This window comes from Dromiciops gliroides, chromosome 1, assembly GCF_019393635.1.
Source record: "Dromiciops gliroides isolate mDroGli1 chromosome 1, mDroGli1.pri, whole genome shotgun sequence".
Classification (NCBI taxonomy): Eukaryota; Metazoa; Chordata; class Mammalia; order Microbiotheria; family Microbiotheriidae; genus Dromiciops; species Dromiciops gliroides.
In genome coordinates, this window is record NC_057861.1 from 180,952,594 (window position 1) to 180,970,793 (window position 18,200).

General features: G+C 39.8%; 1 protein-coding gene across 6 annotated transcripts in view; it reads right to left on the reverse strand.

The window, feature by feature from the left end:
• Positions 1-18,200, reverse strand: part of KIF13A (kinesin family member 13A) — a 340,629-nt gene that overhangs the window by 87,055 nt on the left and 235,374 nt on the right. The gene's annotated exons all lie outside the window — the stretch shown is intronic.

Here is an 18,200-nt window from a genome sequence, read left to right on the forward strand (position 1 = left end):
TGGGGACGCTAGGTGGCAGAGTGGATAAATCCCCAGCCCTGTTTTCAGGAGGACCTGAGTGCTTTATCCACTGTGCTACCTGGTTGCCCACAGGTTCTGAAATCTTTTTGTTGCCATTGGTACCCCTCCCTTTCTGGAGTAGTATGTGAACCTCTTCTCACAATAATGTTTTTTAAACAAAAAAAAATAAAACCCATAGGATTGCAAAGAAAAACATTTCTACTGAAATAGAGTTATCAACCTTTCTCTTTCTCTCTCTCTCTCTCAACACACACACACACACACACACACACACACACACACACACATATATGTGTTAGTCCTTCTTTGAGCCAATTCTGATGATATTAAGGTTTATTCACTCCCCATCTCCTTCCCCCTCTTCTACTCTCCTCCATAAGCTTTTTTCTTGATTTCCTTCATGTGAACGACCTCTCCCCAGACCATCTCTCCAATTCTCCCTCCCCCAGTTTATTCCTCCTACACCTCAACCCTATTTTAATGATGTCATCATGGATTAGTTAGGTGGCACAGTGGACAAAGCATCAGCCCTGGATTCAGGAGGACCTGAGTGCTTTATCCACTGTGCTACCTGGCGGCTCAAGGAATCTGAAATCTTCTTCTGACAATGGGTACTCCTCCCTTTCTGGAGTACTATGTGAACCTCTCCTCAGAATAACGTTTTTTTAACGAAAAAAAAAATGCATAGGATTGCAAAGAAAAACATTTCTACTGAAATATAGTTATCAACCTTTCTCTCCCTCCCTCTGTGTGTGTGTGTGTGTGTGTGTGTGTGTGTGTATATATATATATATATATATGTTAGTCCTCCTTTGAGCCAATTCTTAGGACATTAAGGTTCACTCACTCCCCAACTCCTTGCCCCTCTTCTACTCTCCTCCAAAAGCTTTTTTCTTGTTTCCTTCATGTGAACTACCTCTCCCCAGACCATCTGTCCCCTTCTCCCTTCCCCAGTTTATTCCTCCTACGCCTCAAACCAATTTTAATGATGTCATCATGGATTAGTTAGGTAGCACAGTGGACAAAGCATCAGCCCTGGATTCAGGAGGACCTGAGTGCTTTATCCACTGTGCTACCTGGGTGCCCATAGGATCTGAAATCTTTTTGTTGCCATGGGTACTCCTCCCTTTCTGGAGTACTATGTGAACCTCTTCTCAGAATAACATTTTTTTAACCAAAATAAATAAATAAATAAATAAAATGCATAGTATTTCAAAGAAAAACATTTCTACTGAAATACAGTTATCAACCTTTCTCTTTCTCTCTCTCTCTCTACACACACACACACACACACACACACACACACACACACACACATATGTATGTTAGTCCTTTGAGCCAATTCTGATGATATTAAGGTTTACTCACTCCCCATCTCCTTCCCCCTCTTCTACTCTCCTCCAAAAGCTTTTTTCTTGATTTCCTTCATGTGAACGACCTCTCCCCAGACCATCTCTCCAATTCTCCCTCCCCCAGTTTATTCCTCCCACACCTCAACCCTATTTTAATGATGTCATCATGGATTACTTAGGTAGCACAGTGGACAAAGCATCAGCCCTGGATTCAGGAGGGCCTGAGTGCTTCATTCACTGTGCTACCTGGCTGCTCAAGGAATCTGAAATCTTTTTGTTGCCATGGGTACTCCTCCCTTTCTGGAGTAATATGTGAAACTCTTCTCAGAATAACATTTTTTTTAACCAAAAATAAATAAATAAATAAATAAATAAATAAAATGCATAGTATTTCAAAGAAAAACATTTCTACTGAAATACAGTTATCAACCTCTCTCTCTCTCTCTCTCTCCACACACACACACACACACACACACACACACATATATGTATGTTAGTCCTTCTTTGAGCCAATTCTCATGATATTAAGGTTTATTCACTCCCAATCTCCTTCCCCCTCTTCTGCTCTCCTCCATAAGCTTTTTTCTTGATTTCCTTCATGTGAACGACCTCTCCCCAGACCATCTCTCCAATTCTCCCTCCCCCAGTTTATTCCTCCTACACCTCAACCCTATTCTAATGAAGTCATCATGGATTAGTTAGGTGGCACAGTGGACAAAGCATCAGCCCTGGATTCAGGAGGATCTGAGTGCTTTATCCACTGTGCTTCCTGGTGGCTCAAGGAATCTGAAATCTTCTTCTGACAATGGGTACTCCTCCCTTTCTGGAGTACTATGTAAACCTCTCCTCAGAATAACGTTTTTTTAACCAAGAAAACCAAAATGCATAGGATTGCAAAGAAAAACATTTCTACTGAAATACAGTTATCAACATTTCTTCCTCTCTCTCTCTTTCTCTCTCTCCCTCCCTCTCTCTTTTTATATATATTTATGTATGTTAGTCCTTCTTTGATGCAATTCTTAGGATATTAAGGTTCACTTACTCCCCAACTCCTTGCCCCTCTTCTATTCTCCTCCATAAGCTTTTGTCTTGTTTCCTTCATGTGAACTACCTCTCCCCAGACCATCTGCCCCCTTTTCCCTCTCCCAGTTTATTCCTCCTATGCCTCAAACCAATTTTAATGATGTCCTCATGGATTAGTTAGGTAGCACAGTGGACAAAGCATCAGCACTGGATTCATGAGGCCCTGAGTGCTTTATTCACTGTGCTGCCTAGCTGCCCATGGCTTCTGAAATCTTTTTGTTGCCGTGGGAACTGCTTCCAGTCTGGAGAAGTATGTGGACCCCTTCTCAGAATAACATTTTAAAATCCTAATAAATTAAAATAAATAGGATTGCAATGAAAAACAGTTCTACTGAAATACAGATATTGATATCTATATATATGAATATATATATATTTTTAATTCACATATCTGGGGGTAGTTAGGTGGCACAGTGGATAAATCCGCAGCCCTAGATTCAGGAGGACCTGAGTGCTTTATTTACTGTGCTACCTAGCTGCCCACGGGTTCTGAAATCATTTTGTTGCCATGGGAACTGCTGCTAGTCTAGAGAAGTATGTGAAAATCTTCTCATAATAAAGTTGTTTTTTTACCAAATAAAATAAAATATATAGGATTACAAAGAAAAATATTTCTACTGAAACACAGATATCAACATATATGTATACATATACATGTACATACACACAAACACACACACACATATATATTAAATTCACATAACTTGGGCAGCTAGGTGGCAGAGTGGATAAAGCCCCAGCCCTGTTTTCAGGAGGACCTGAGTGCTTTATCCACTGTGCCACCTGGCTGCCCACAGGTTCTGAAATCTTTTTGTTGCCATGGGTACCCCTCCCTTTCTGGAGTAGTATGTGAACCTCTTCTCAGAATAATGTTTTTTTACCTTTTTTTTTTTTTTTTTTTTAGTGAGGCAATTGGGGTTAAGTGACTTGCCCAGGGTCACACAGCTAGTAAATGTTAAGTGTCTGAGGCCGGATTTGAACTCAGGTACTCCTGACTCCAGGGCCGGTGCTCTATCCACTGTGCCATCTAGCTGCCCCAGGATAATGTTTTTTTAACCAAAAAAAAAATAATATGCATAGGATTGCAAAGAAAAACATTTCTACTGAATTACAATTATGAACCTTTCTCTCTCTCTCCCTCTCCCTCTCTCTCTCTCTCCACACACACATATATGTATGTTGGTCCTTCTTTGAGCCAATTCTGATGATATTAAGGTTTATTCACTCCCCATCTCCTTCCCCCTCTTCTACTCTCCTCCATAAGCTTTTTTCTTGTTTTCCTTCATGTGAACGACCTTTCCCCAGGCCATCTCTCCAATTCTCCCTCCCCCAGTTTATTCCTCCTACACCTCAACCCTATTTTAATGATGTCATCATGGATTAGTTAGGTGGCACAGTGGACAAAGCATCAGCCCTGGATTCAGGAGGACCTGAGTGCTTTATCCACTGTGCTACTTGGCTGCTCACGGAATGTGAAATCTTTTTCTGACCATGGCTACTCCTCCCTTTCTGGAGTACTATGTGAACCTCTCCTCAGAATAACGTTTTTTTAACCAAAAAAAAAATGCATAGGATTGCAAAGAAAAACATTTCTACTGAAATACAGTTATCAACCTCTCTCTCTCTCTCTCCCCCCCCCACACACATATGTATGTTAGTCCTTCTTTGATCCAATTCTGACGATATTAAGGTTTATTCACTCCCCAACTCCTTGCCCCTCTTCTACTCTCCTCCATAAGCTTTTTTCTTGATTTCCTTCATGTGAACGACCTCTCCCCAGACCATCTCTACAATTCTCCCTCCCCCAGTTTATTCCTCCCACACCTCAACCCTATTTTAATGACGTCATCATGGATTAGTTAGGTAGCACAGTGGACAAAGCATCAGCACTGGATTCAGGAGGACCTGCGTGCTTTATCCACTGTGCTACCTGGCTGCTCACGGAATCTGAAATCTTTTTCTGACCATGGGTACTCCTCCCATTCTTGAGTAATATATGAACCTCTTCTCAGAATAACGTTTTTTTAACCAAAAAAAAAAATAAATAAAATGCATAGTATTGCAAAGAAAAACATTTCTACTGAAATACAGTTATCAACCTTTCTCTCCCTCCCTCCCTCTCTCTCTCCCTCTCTCTCTCTCTCTCTCTCTCTCTCTCTCTCTCTCTCTCTCTCTCTCTCTCTCTTTCTCTCTCTCTATATATATATTTATGTATGTTAGTCCTCCTTTGAGCCAATTCTGATGATATTAAGGTTCACTCATACCCTAACTCCTTGCCCCTCTTCTACTCTCCTCCATAAGCTTTTATCTTGTTTCCTTCATGTGAACTACCTCTCCCCAGACCATCCGCCCCCTTTTCCCTCCCCCAGTTTATTCCTCCTACGCCTCAAACCAATTTTAATGATGTCATCATGGATTAGATAGGTAGCACAGTGGACAAAGCATCAGCACTGGATTCATGAGGCCCTGAGTGCTTTATTCACTGTGCTGCCTGGCTGCCCACGGCTTCTGAAATCTTTTTGTTGCCATGGGAACTGCTTCCAGTCTGGAGAAGTATGTGGACCCCTTCTCAGAATAACATTTTAAAATCCTAATAAATTGAAATAAATAGGATTGCAATGAAAACAGTTCTACTTAAATACAGTTATTGACATCTATATATATGAATATATATATTTATATATTTTAATTCACATATCTGGGGGTAGCTAGGTGGCGCATTGGATAAATCCCTAGCCCTGGATTCAGGAGGACCTGAGTGCTTTATTTACTGTGCTACCTAGCTGCCCACGGGTTCTGAAATCATTTTGTTGCCATGGGAATTGCTCCCAGTCTAGAGAAGTATGTGAAAATCTTCTCATAATAAAGTTTTTTTTTTACCAAATAAAATAAAATACATAGGATTACAAAGAAAAATATTTCTACTGAAACACAGATATCAACATATATGCATACATATAAATGTCCATATACATACACACACACACACATACACATATATATTAAATTGACATAAGTGGGGACGCTAGGTGGCAGAGTGGATAAATCCCCAGCCCTGTTTTCAGGAGGACCTGAGTGCTTTATCCACTGTGCTACCTGGCAGCCCACAGGTTCTGAAATCCTTTTGTTGCCATGGGTACCCCTCCCTTTCTGGAGTAGTATGTGAACCTCTTCTCAGAATAATGTTTTTTTAACCAAAAAAAAAAAAATCCAGAGGATTGCAAAGAAAAACATTTCTACTGAAATACAGTTATCAACGTTTCTCTCTCTCTCTCTCTCTCTCTCTCTCTCTCTCTCTCTCTCTCTCTCTCTCTCCATACACACACACACACACACACACACACACACACACACACACACACATATGTATGTTAGTCCTTCTTTGAGCCAATTCTGATGATATTAAGGTTTACTCACTCTCCATCTCCTTCCCCCTCTTCTACTCTCCTCCATAAGCTTTTTTCTTGTTTTCTTTCATGTGAACGACCTCTCCCCAGACCATCTCTCCAATTCTCCCTCCCCCAGTTTATTCCTCCTACACCTCAACCCTATTTTAATGACGTCATCATGGATTAGTTAGGTGGCACAGTGGACAAAGCATCAGCCCTGGATTCAGGAGGACCTGAGTGCTTTATCCACTGTGCTACCTGGCTGCTCAAGGAATCTGAAATCTTTTTCTGACCATGGGTACTCCTCCCTTTCTGGAGTACTATGTGAACCTCTTCTCAGAAAAACGTTTTTTTAACGAAAAAAAAATAAAATGCATAGGATTGCAAAGAAAAACATTTCTACTGAAATACAGTTATCAACATTTCTCTCTCTCTCTCTCTCTCTCTCTCTCTCTCTCTCTTTCCCTCTCTCTCTTTATATGTATTTATGTATGTTAGTCCTCCTTTGAGCCAATTCTTATGATATTAAGGTTCACTCACTCCCCAACTCCTTCCCCCTCTTCTACTCTCCTCCATAAGCTTTTTTGTTGTTTCCTTCATGTGAACTACCTCTCCCCAGACCATCTGTCCCCTTTTCCCTCCCCCAGTTTATTCCTCCTACGCCTCAAACCAATTTTAATGATGTCATCATGGATTAGTTAGGTAGCACAGTGGACAAAGCATCAGCACTGGATTCAGGAGCACCTGAGTGCTTTATCCACTGTGCTACCTGGCTGCTCAAGGAATCTGAAATCTTTTTCTGACCATGGGTACTCCTCCCTTTCTGGAGTACTATGTGAACCTCTTCTCAGAATAACATTTTTTTAACCAAAAATAAATAAATAAATAAATAAAATGCATAGTATTTCAAAGAAAAACATTTCTACTGAAATACAGTTATCAACATTTCTCTTTCTCTCTCTCTCTCTCTACACACACACACACACACACACACACACACACACACACATATGTATGTTAGTCCTTCTTTGAGCCAATTCTGATGATATTAAGGTTTATTCACTCCCCATCTCCTTCCCCCTCTTCTACTCTCCTCCATAAGCTTTTTTCTTGATTTCCTTCATGTGAACGACCTCTCCCCAGACCATCTCTCCAATTCTCCCTCCCCCAGTTTATTCCTCCTACACCTCAACCCTATTTTAATGATGTCATCATGGATTAGTTAGGTGGCACAGTGGACAAAGCATCAGCCCTGGATTCAGGAGGACCTGAGTGCTTTATCCACTGTGCAACCTGGCTGCTCAAGGAATCTGAAATCTTTTTCTGACCATGGGTACTCCTCCCTTTCTGGAGTACTATGTGAACCTCTTCTCAGAATAACGTTTTTTTAACGAAAAAAAAAATAAAATGCATAGGATTGCAAAGAAAAACATTTCTACTGAAATACAGTTATCAACATTTCTCTCTCTCTCTCTCTCTCTCTCTTTCCCTCTCTCTCTTTATATGTATTTATGTATGTTAGTCCTCCTTTGAGCCAATTCTGATGATATTAAGGTTCACTCACTCCCCAACTCCTTCCCCCTCTTCTACTCTCCTCCATAAGCTTTTTTGTTGTTTCCTTCATGTGAACTACCTCTCCCCAGACCATCTGTCCCCTTTTCCCTCCCCCAGTTTATTCCTCCTACGCCTCAAACCAATTTTAATGATGTCATCATGGATTAGTTAGGTAGCACAGTGGACAAAGCATCAGCACTGGATTCAGGAGCACCTGAGTGCTTTATCCACCGTGCTACCTGGCTGCTCAAGGAATCTGAAATCTTTTTCTGACCATGGGTACTCCTCCCTTTCTGGAGTACTATGTGAACCTCTTCTCAGAATAACATTTTCTTAACCAAAAATAAATAAATAAATAAATAAAATGCATAGTATTTCAAAGAAAAACATTTCTACTGAAATACAGTTATCAACCTTTCTCTTTCTCTCTCTCTCTCTCTCTACACACACACACACACACACACACACACACACACACACACACACATATGTATGTTAGTCCTTCTTTGAGCCAATTCTGATGATATTAAGGTTTACTCACTCCCCATCTCCTTCCCCCTCTTCTACTCTCCTCCATAAGCTTTTTTCTTGATTTCCTTCATGTGAACGACCTCTCCCCAGGCCATCTCTCCAATTCTCCCTCCCCCAGTTTATTCCTCCTACACCTCAACCCTATTTTAATGATGTCATCATGGATTAGTTAGGTGGCACAGTGGACAAAGCAGCAGCCCTGGATTCAGGAGGACCTGAGTGCTTTATCCACTGTGCTACCTGGCTGCTCAAGGAATTTGAAATCTTTTTCTGACCATGGGTACTCCTCCCTTTCTGGAGTACTATGTGAACCTCTTCTCAGAATAACGTTTTTTTAACGAAAAAAAAAATAAAATGCATAGGATTGCAAAGAAAAACATTTCTACTGAAATACAGTTATCAACATTTCTCTCTCTCTCTCTCTCTTTCCCTCTCTCTCTTTATATGTATTTATGTATGTTAGTCCTCCTTTGAGCCAATTCTGATGATATTAAGGTTCACTCATACCCCAATTCCTTCCCCCTCTTCTACTCTCCTCCATAAGCTTTTTTCTTGTTTCCTTCATGTGAACTACCTCTCTCCAGACCATCTGTCCCCTTTTCCCTCCCCCAGTTATTCCTCCTACGCCTCAAACCAATTTTAATGATGTCATCATGGATTAGTTAGGTAGCACAGTGGACAAAGCATCAGCACTGGATTCAGGAGCACCTGAGTGCTTTATCCACTGTGCTACCTGGCTGCTCAAGGAATCTGAAATCTTTTTCTGACCATGGGTACTCCTCCCTTTCTGGAGCACTATGTGAACCTCTCCTCAGAATAACGTTTTTTTAACCAAAAAAAAAATGCATAGGATTGCAAAGAAAAACATTTCTCCTGAAATACAGTTATCAACCTTTCCCTCCCTCCCTCCCTCCCTCCCTCTCTCTCTCTCTCTCTCTCTCTCTCTCTCTCTCTCTCTCTCTCTCTCTCTCTCTCTCTCTGTCTCTCTCTCTCTCTGTCTCTCTCTGTATATATATATATATATATATATATATATCTGTATGTTAGTCCTCCTTTGAGCCAATTCTGATGATATTAAGGTTCACTCACTCCCCAACTCCTTGCCCCTCTTCTACTTTCCTCCATAAGCTTTTTTCTTGTTTCCTTCATGTGAACTACCTCTCCCCAGACCATCTGTCCCCTTATCCCTCCCCCAGTTTATTCCTCCTACGCCTCAAACCAATTTCAATGATGTCATCATGGATTAGTTAGGTAGCACAGTGGACAAAGCATCAGCACTGGATTCAGGAGCACCTGAGTGCTTTATCCACCGTGCTACCTGGCTGCTCAAGGAATCTGAAATCTTTTTCTGACCATGGGTACTCCTCCCTTTCTGGAGTACTATGTGAACCTCTTCTCAGAATAACATTTTTTTAACCAAAAATAAATAAATAAATAAATAAAATGCATAGTATTTCAAAGAAAAACATTTCTACTGAAATACAGTTATCAACCTTTCTCTTTCTCTCTCTCTCTCTCTACACACACACACACACACACACACACACACACACACACACACACATATGTATGTTAGTCCTTCTTTGAGCCAAATCTGATGATATTAAGGTTTACTCACTCCCCATCTCCTTCCCCCTCTTCTACTCTCCTCCATAAGCTTTTTTCTTGATTTCCTTCATGTGAACGACCTCTCCCCAGACCATCTCTCCAATTCTCCCTCCCCCAGTTTATTCCTCCTACACCTCAACCCTATTTTAATGATGTCATCATGGATTAGTTAGGTGGCACAGTGGACAAAGCATCAGCCCTGGATTCAGGAGGACCTGAGTGCTTTATCCACTGTGCTACCTGGCTGCTCAAGGAATCTGAAATCTTTTTCTGACCATGGGTACTCCTCCCTTTCTGGAGTACTATGTGAACCTCTTCTCAGAATAACGTTTTTTTAACGAAAAAAAAAATAAAATGCATAGGTTTGCAAAGAAAAACATTTCTACTGAAATACAGTTATCAACATTTCTCTCTCTCTCTCTCTCTCTCTCTTTCCCTCTCTCTCTTTATATGTATTTATGTATGTTAGTCCTCCTTTGAGCCAATTCTGATGATATTAAGGTTCACTCACTCCCCAACTCCTTCCCCCTCTTCTACTCTCCTCCATAAGCTTTTTTGTTGTTTCCTTCATGTGAACTACCTCTCCCCAGACCATCTGTCCCCTTTTCCCTCCCCCAGTTTATTCCTCCTACGCCTCAAACCAATTTTAATGATGTCATCATGGATTAGTTAGGTAGCACAGTGGACAAAGCATCAGCACTGGATTCAGGAGCACCTGAGTGCTTTATCCACTGTGCTACCTGGCTGCTCAAGGAATCTGAAATCTTTTTCTGACCATGGGTACTCCTCCCTTTCTGGAGCACTATGTGAACCTCTCCTCAGAATAACGTTTTTTTAACCAAAAAAAAAAATGCATAGGATTGCAAAGAAAAACATTTCTCCTGAAATACAGTTATCAACCTTTCCCTCCCTTCCTCCCTCCCTCCCTCCCTCTCTCTCTCTCTCTCTCTCTCTCTCTCTCTCTCTCTCTCTCTCTCTCTCTCTCTCTCTCTCTCTGTATATATATATATATATATATATATATATATCTGTATGTTAGTCCTCCTTTGAGCCAATTCTGATGATATTAAGGTTCACTCACTCCCCAACTCCTTGCCCCTCTTCTACTTTCCTCCATAAGCTTTTTTCTTGTTTCCTTCATGTGAACTACCTCTCCCCAGACCATCTGTCCCCTTATCCCTCCCCCAGTTTATTCCTCCTACGCCTCAAACCAATTTTAATGATGTCATCATGGATTAGTTAGGTAGCACAGTGGACAAAGCATCAGCACTGGATTCAGGAGCACCTGAGTGCTTTATCCACCGTGCTACCTGGCTGCTCAAGGAATCTGAAATCTTTTTCTGACCATGGGTACTCCTCCCTTTCTGGAGTACTATGTGAACCTCTTCTCAGAATAACATTTTCTTAATCAAAAATAAATAAATAAATAAATAAAATGCATAGTATTTCAAAGAAAAACATTTCTACTGAAATACAGTTATCAACCTTTCTCTTTCTCTCTCTCTCTCTCTCTCTACACACACACACACACACACACACACACATATGTATGTTAGTCCTTCTTTGAGCCAGTTCTGATGATATTAAGGTTTACTCACTCCCCATCTCCTTCCCCCTCTTCTACTCTCCTCCATAAGCTTTTTTCTTGATTTCCTTCATGTGAACGACCTCTCCCCAGGCCATCTCTCCAATTCTCCCTCCCCCAGTTTATTCCTCCTACACCTCAACCCTATTTTAATGATGTCATCATGGATTAGTTAGGTGGCACAGTGGACAAAGCAGCAGCCCTGGATTCAGGAGGACCTGAGTGCTTTATCCACTGTGCTACCTGGCTGCTCAAGGAATTTGAAATCTTTTTCTGACCATGGGTACTCCTCCCTTTCTGGAGTACTATGTGAACCTCTTCTCAGAATAACGTTTTTTTAACGAAAAAAAAAATAAAATGCATAGGATTGCAAAGAAAAACATTTCTACTGAAATACAGTTATCAACATTTCTCTCTCTCTCTCTCTCTCTTTCCCTCTCTCTCTTTATATGTATTTATGTATGTTAGTCCTCCTTTGAGCCAATTCTGATGATATTAAGGTTCACTCATACCCCAACTCCTTCCCCCTCTTCTACTCTCCTCCATAAGCTTTTTTCTTGTTTCCTTCATGTGAACTACCTCTCCCCAGACCATCTGTCCCCTTTTCCCTCCCCCAGTTTATTCCTCCTACGCCTCAAACCAATTTTAATGATGTCATCATGGATTAGTTAGGTAGCACAGTGGACAAAGCATCAGCACTGGATTCAGGAGCACCTGAGTGCTTTATTCACTGTGCTACCTAGCTGCCCATAGGTTATGAAATCTTTTTTTGCCATGGGAACTGCTCCCAGTCTGGAGAAGTATGTAGACCCCTTCTCAGATTAACATTTTTTTAACCAAATAAAATAAAATACATAAGCCTGCAAAGAAAAACAGTTCTACTGAGATACAGTTTTTGACATATATATTAATTCACATATCTGGGGGCAGGTAGGTGGCACATTGGATAAATCCCTAGCCCTGGATTCAGGAGGACCTGAGTGCTTTATTTACTGTGCTACCTAGCTGCTGATGGTTTCTGAAATAATTTTGATGCCATGGGAACTGCTCACAGTCTGGAGAGGTATGTGAAAATCTTCTCATAATACCCTTTTTTAATCCAAATAACATAAAACACATAGGATTGCAAAGAAAAACATTTCTACTGAAATATGGATATCAACACAGAGACATATATATATTATATACATATATATTTATGTATGTTAGTCCTCCTTTGATCCAATTCTAATGATATTAAGGTTCACTCACTCCCCAACTCCTACACCTCAACCGAATTTTAATGATGTCTTCATGGATTAGTTAGGTGGCACAGTGGATAAAGCACCAGCCCTGGATTCAGGAGGACCTGAGTGCTTTATCCACTGTGCTACCTGGCTGCCCACGGGTTCTGAAATCTTTTTGTTGCCATGGGTACTGCTCCCAGTCTGGAGACTATGTGGTCCCATTTTCAGAATAACGTTTTTTTAAACAAATAAAATAAAAAACATAATACTGCAAGGAAAAAACATTTCTACTGAAATAGACTTATCAACATCTATCTATATCCATCTCTATCTATCTATCTATCTATCTATCTATCTATCTATCTATCTATCTATCTATCTCTCAATTCACATATCTGGGGGCAGCTAGGTGGCACAGTGGATAAAGCACCAGCCTAGTATTCAGGAGGACCCAAGCTCAAATCTGGCTTCAGACACTTCACACTTACTAGCTGTGTGACCCTGGGCAAGTCACTTAACCTTCATTGCCATGTTTAGAAAAAAAGATGGGACTTGAATGAAAGCCGCTCTGTTTCCAAAGTCAGGTCTCTGTCTATTGTGCCATTGCTACCCCCTGAAGATTAGGTTCAAAGAGTTTAAATTGCTTACCTACAATTATGTTTGGGAGAGACAAAATTCAAACCAAAACTTTTGGACATCTCATTCTTTCCTTGCTTTTAATACTCTTTTTTAAAACCCCTGTTTTGAACTTACTGCATTTTTAATTTTAATTTTTTTTGTTTTTTGGCGGGGCAATGGGGGTTAAGTGACTTGCCCAGGGTCACACAGCTTGTAATTGTCAAGTGTCTGAGGCCGGATTTGAACTCAGGTACTCCTGAATCCAGGGCTGGTGCTTATCCACTGCGCCACCTAGCTGCCCCAAACTTACTGCATTTTTTAAGCATTAGCTTATTTTGGACAGTAGTCCTTCATCAGTATAATTACAAAGTCCATCTCATTTTCAAGTTCATCCTTGATTATGTTCTTCCCCTTCCAATTATTTGTACTCCCTCACCCCTCTCTCTTCCTCCGTGTCTCTCTCTGTCTTATTCACTCTTACTCTCTAGATAATCAAGGTTAAGTGACATGCCCAGGGTCACATAGCTAATAAGTGTCTGAGTCCAGTTTGAACTTGGGTCTTCCTGGCTTCAGGGCTGGTGCTCTATCCACTGTGCCACCTAGCTGCCCCCTACATTTTTTTTTTAGTGAGTCAATTGGGGTTAAGTGACTTGCCCAGGGTCACACATCTAATAATTGTTAAGTGTCTGAGGCCGGATTTGAACTCAGGTACTCCTGACTCCAGGGCTGGAGCTCTATCTACTGCGCCACCTAGCTGCCCCCCCCCTACATTTTTTAAAAATTAGAATTCATCAGAGTGGACCCACATCAACCTGTTCACATATTTTTACTCCCACCCAACAGGTTCAATTAGAATTGTATTGTCAGAATTTCACTACTGAGAGATTTCCATGCCTCTTGAGTTGGTTTCCCTTTTAGAGTTCTTGGCCATGGCACCAGGACTATTACATCTCTAAATTTATAGGAAAATTTCCCCCGTGTCACATGTATGTATGAGTGTTTATGTGAGTATGTGTGTTTATGTACACATAACCATCAACATCATTTCCTCTCGGCTATCACAGACTCTACGATGATATGATTATCCCTCTCTAGCAAGGTTCCTGCTTCTTCTACTTCATGGATTCTTTGGTGAGAATTAAATAAAAACAATCCATTTCTTTCTCTGTGTTTTGTAAGATTAAAGTGCTTTTAAAAGGAGAGAAGGATTTCAGTAAGGTAAAGCATATATTTATATACGTATGTAAATGTATATAGGAGGCAGAAGAGAATAGGATCAGGGAACCAAGAGTCCAGTTTAGTTGGAAGATGGTATCTGAAGGGAAGTAGGGTGAAATAAGACCAGAGGGGTAAATCAGAGCTAGACTGCAGAGTCTAAATGCCAGTCTAAGGACTTTGTATTCAATTGTTTAGGCAGCAGAGAACTGGTGAAAGTTCTGAGTTAAGAGAGTCATATTGTCACACTTGTGCATTGATTATTTTGGCAGCTATGTGAAGGACAAATGTAGGGAGGATGGAAGTGGGGAGAACAGTACAGAGGTGATTACAATTCTCCAAGTGAAAGGTAATGGGAAAGAGGAGAAAAATATGAGAAATTTAAGGCAGATGTGATAGGATTTAGCTAATGAGTGTGGTAAGGAAGAATTGGTCAAAGGTAACTTCAAGTTTAGATCATTTGAAGGAAGGTGATACTTTCAATAGAAGTAAGGAAGTTGGGAAGAGAGGCAAGTTTAGTGGGGATAATATGGGGTATAGAGATGGTGGATTTAGTTTTCAACATGCTGGGTTTAAGGTGCCAGCACTACATCTAGTATGGAACAATCATACACCACCAGCTACACAATCTTGTCTCTAACTGTCCAAATTTTACCTATCTCCCCAAACCTAACTCAACTACCTATTCCTCTATGAGATATTCTCAGCTTACAGTGATCTCTCTTCTTAACAAGCATAGTACATGTGCCATTCATTTGTTGATTAAAACCATGTATTACTTTATAATGTTTTTTGAATTTGTCATAAATTCTTCCTTAAATAATTGTTTAACTTTTTACATGCTTATTTTACGGGTCCTGCCCCTTCAACTTTTTTGTACATCTCTTTTTAAAATTAGAGTTCATCAGAGTAAATCCACATCAATCTTTTTACATACTTGTATTTTTCCCCATTGGTCTTCCTGAGAATTATGGTGGCATAATTTCACTACTGCAAAATTCCCATGTTTCTTGAGCTGTCTTCCCTTTTAGAGTCCTTGGCTCTATGCCACCATGTCTAAAATTTCTTTGAATTTTATAAAATTTATCTCTTTTTTTACATATTATTTTCATATGTTTTTTCTCTACTTAGATAACAGTCTTCTTGAGGGTAAGGAATGTTTTTAATATTTCTTTGTATCTTCCATAATGCCTTGCATATAGTACTACACACATAAGAGACAATAGATACAGTATATCTCCAAAGCCTCAATGTAGTTTAGAGCTTTAAACAGCACAAATATACTTGATTAAATAGTGGAAATTTTCTAGAATGACTGAGAGCTTACTGCATACTGTTAGATGAACCACATTAGATAAATGGTGTTGTCTTCTTAAAAGCTGCTTTTTGCTTTATCATTACTCTGAAAATCACAGCAAAATAAATACTGCAAGTGTTATCTCTAAAAGACTTTTTTTTGGGGTGGGGGCAATGACTGTTAGGTGACTTGCCCAGGGTCACACAGCTAGTAAGTTTCAATTGTCTGAGGCCAGATTTGAACTCACGTCCTCCTGAATTCAGGGCCAATGGTATATCCACTGTGCCACCTAGCTGTCCCTTAAAGACATTTTATACAATAATTCCCTTCCTATTCCTTTCATTTTCCAGAAATAAAGCCTAATAAAAATCAACCTGAACTTAAGAGAGGTAAGAAAAAATTATTGTGGCATGTAAATAACTTAAGTTTTTTCTCATTCTTTTTGTTTCTTACATTGAACTAAAAAAGATCTTAATTTCAAATCACTTAAATCATTTAATGAACAATTTGCATTTTATTTCTCTTTCTCTTCTTAAATAAATGGAAAGTAAATTAAGACATAATGCTGCTGAATGCCCACGAGGTGGCGAAGTAGATAGTTCTTTATTCGCTGTGCTACCAAGCTGCCCACAGGTAATGAAATCTTTTTGTTGCCATGGGAACTGCTCCCAGTCTGGAGAAGTATATGGACCCCTTCTCAGAATAGTGTTTTTTTAACCAAATAAAATACATATGATTTCAAAGAAAAACATTTCTACTGAAATCAGATATCAACATATATATATTTTAAAAAATCAGGTATTAGTGGGCAGCTAGGTGGCACAGAAGATAAAGTCCCAGCCCTGGAATCAGGAGGACCTGAGTGCTTTATGCACTGTGCTACCTGGCTGCCCACGGGTTCTGAAACCTTTTTTTTTGCCATGGGTACTTCTCCCAATCTGGAGAAGTATGTGAACCTCTTCTCAGAATAATGTTTTTTTTAAACCAAATAAGATAAAATGCATAGGATTGCAAAGAAAAACATTTCTAATGAAATACAGATATCAACAGATATATATTTTAAAAACTCAGATATCTGTGGGCAGTTAGGTGGCACAGTAGATAATGCCCCAGCCCTGGATTCTGGAGGACCTGAGTGGGTTATGCAGTGTGCCACCTTGCTGCCCATGGGTTCTGAAATCTTTTTGTTGCCATGGGTACTACTGCTAGTCTGGAGAAGTATGTGGACCCCTTCTCAGAATAACATTTTTTAAATAAATAAAATAAAATACATAGTATTGCAAAGAAAAAGAGTTCTACTGAAACACAGTTATGAACATCTATCTATCTATCTATATACACACATATATATATGTAAAGTTTTTTAAAATTCACATATCTGGGGGCAGCTTAGTGGCACAGTGGATAAAGAAAGCCCCAGGCCTGGATTCATGAGGACCTGAGTGCTTTATTCACTGTGCTACCTAGCTGCCCATGGTTTCTGAAATTTTTTTGTTGCCATGGGAACTGCTCCCAGTCTGGAGAATTATGTGAACATCTTCAAATAACGTTTTTTTTTAACCAAATAAAATATAATACATAGGACTACAAAGAAAAACAGTTCTACTGAAATACAATTATCAACATACACACACACACACACACACACACACACACACATATATATATATATATATATATATATATATTAAATTCACATATCAGGGGGCAGCTAGGTGGCACAGTGGATAAAGCCCCAGCCCTGGATAATGGAGGATGTAAGTGTTTTATCCACTGTGCTGCTTAGCTGCCCATGGGTTATGAAATCTTTTTGTTGTCATGCGTACTTCTCCCAATCTGGAGAAGAATGTGAACCTCTTCTCAGAATAATGTTTTTTTTAAACCAAATAAGACAAAATATATAGGATTGCAAAGAAAAACATTTCTAATGAAATACAGATGTCAACAGATATATATTTTAAAAACTCAGATATCTGTAGGCAGTTAGGTGGCACAGTAGATAATTCCCCAGCCCTGGATTCTGGAGGACCTGAGTGGGTTATGCAGTGTGCCACCTTGCTGCCCATGGGTTCTGAAATCTTTTTGTTGCCATGGGTACTACTGCTAGTCTGGAGAAGTATGTGGACCCCTTCTCAGAATAACGTTTTTTAAACAAATAAAATAAAATACATAGGATTGCAAAGAAAAAGAGTTCTACTGAAATACAGTTATGAACATCTATCTATCTATCTATCTATCTATCTATCTATCTATCTATCTATCTATCTATCTATCTATCTATCTATCTATCTATCTATCTATCTATCTATCTATCTATCTATCTATCTATCTATAGTTTTTTAAAATTCACATAGCTGGGGGCAGCTAGGTGGCACAGAGGATAAAGCCCCAGCCCTGGATTCAGGAAGACCTGAGTGCTTCACCCCTGTGCTATGTAGCTGCCCACAGGTTATGACAACTTTTTGTTGGCTTGGGTACTCCTCCCAGTCTGGAGTAGTATATAAACCTCTTATCAGAATAATGTTTTCTTAATCAAATAAAATAATATACATAATATTGCAAAGTAAAACATTTATACTGAAATACAGATATCAACATATATACATATATATTTTAAATTTACATATCTGGGGGCAGGTTAGTGGCACAGTGGATAAAGCCTCAGGATTGGATTCATGAGGACCTGAGTGCTTTATTCACTGTGCTACCTAGCTGCCCACG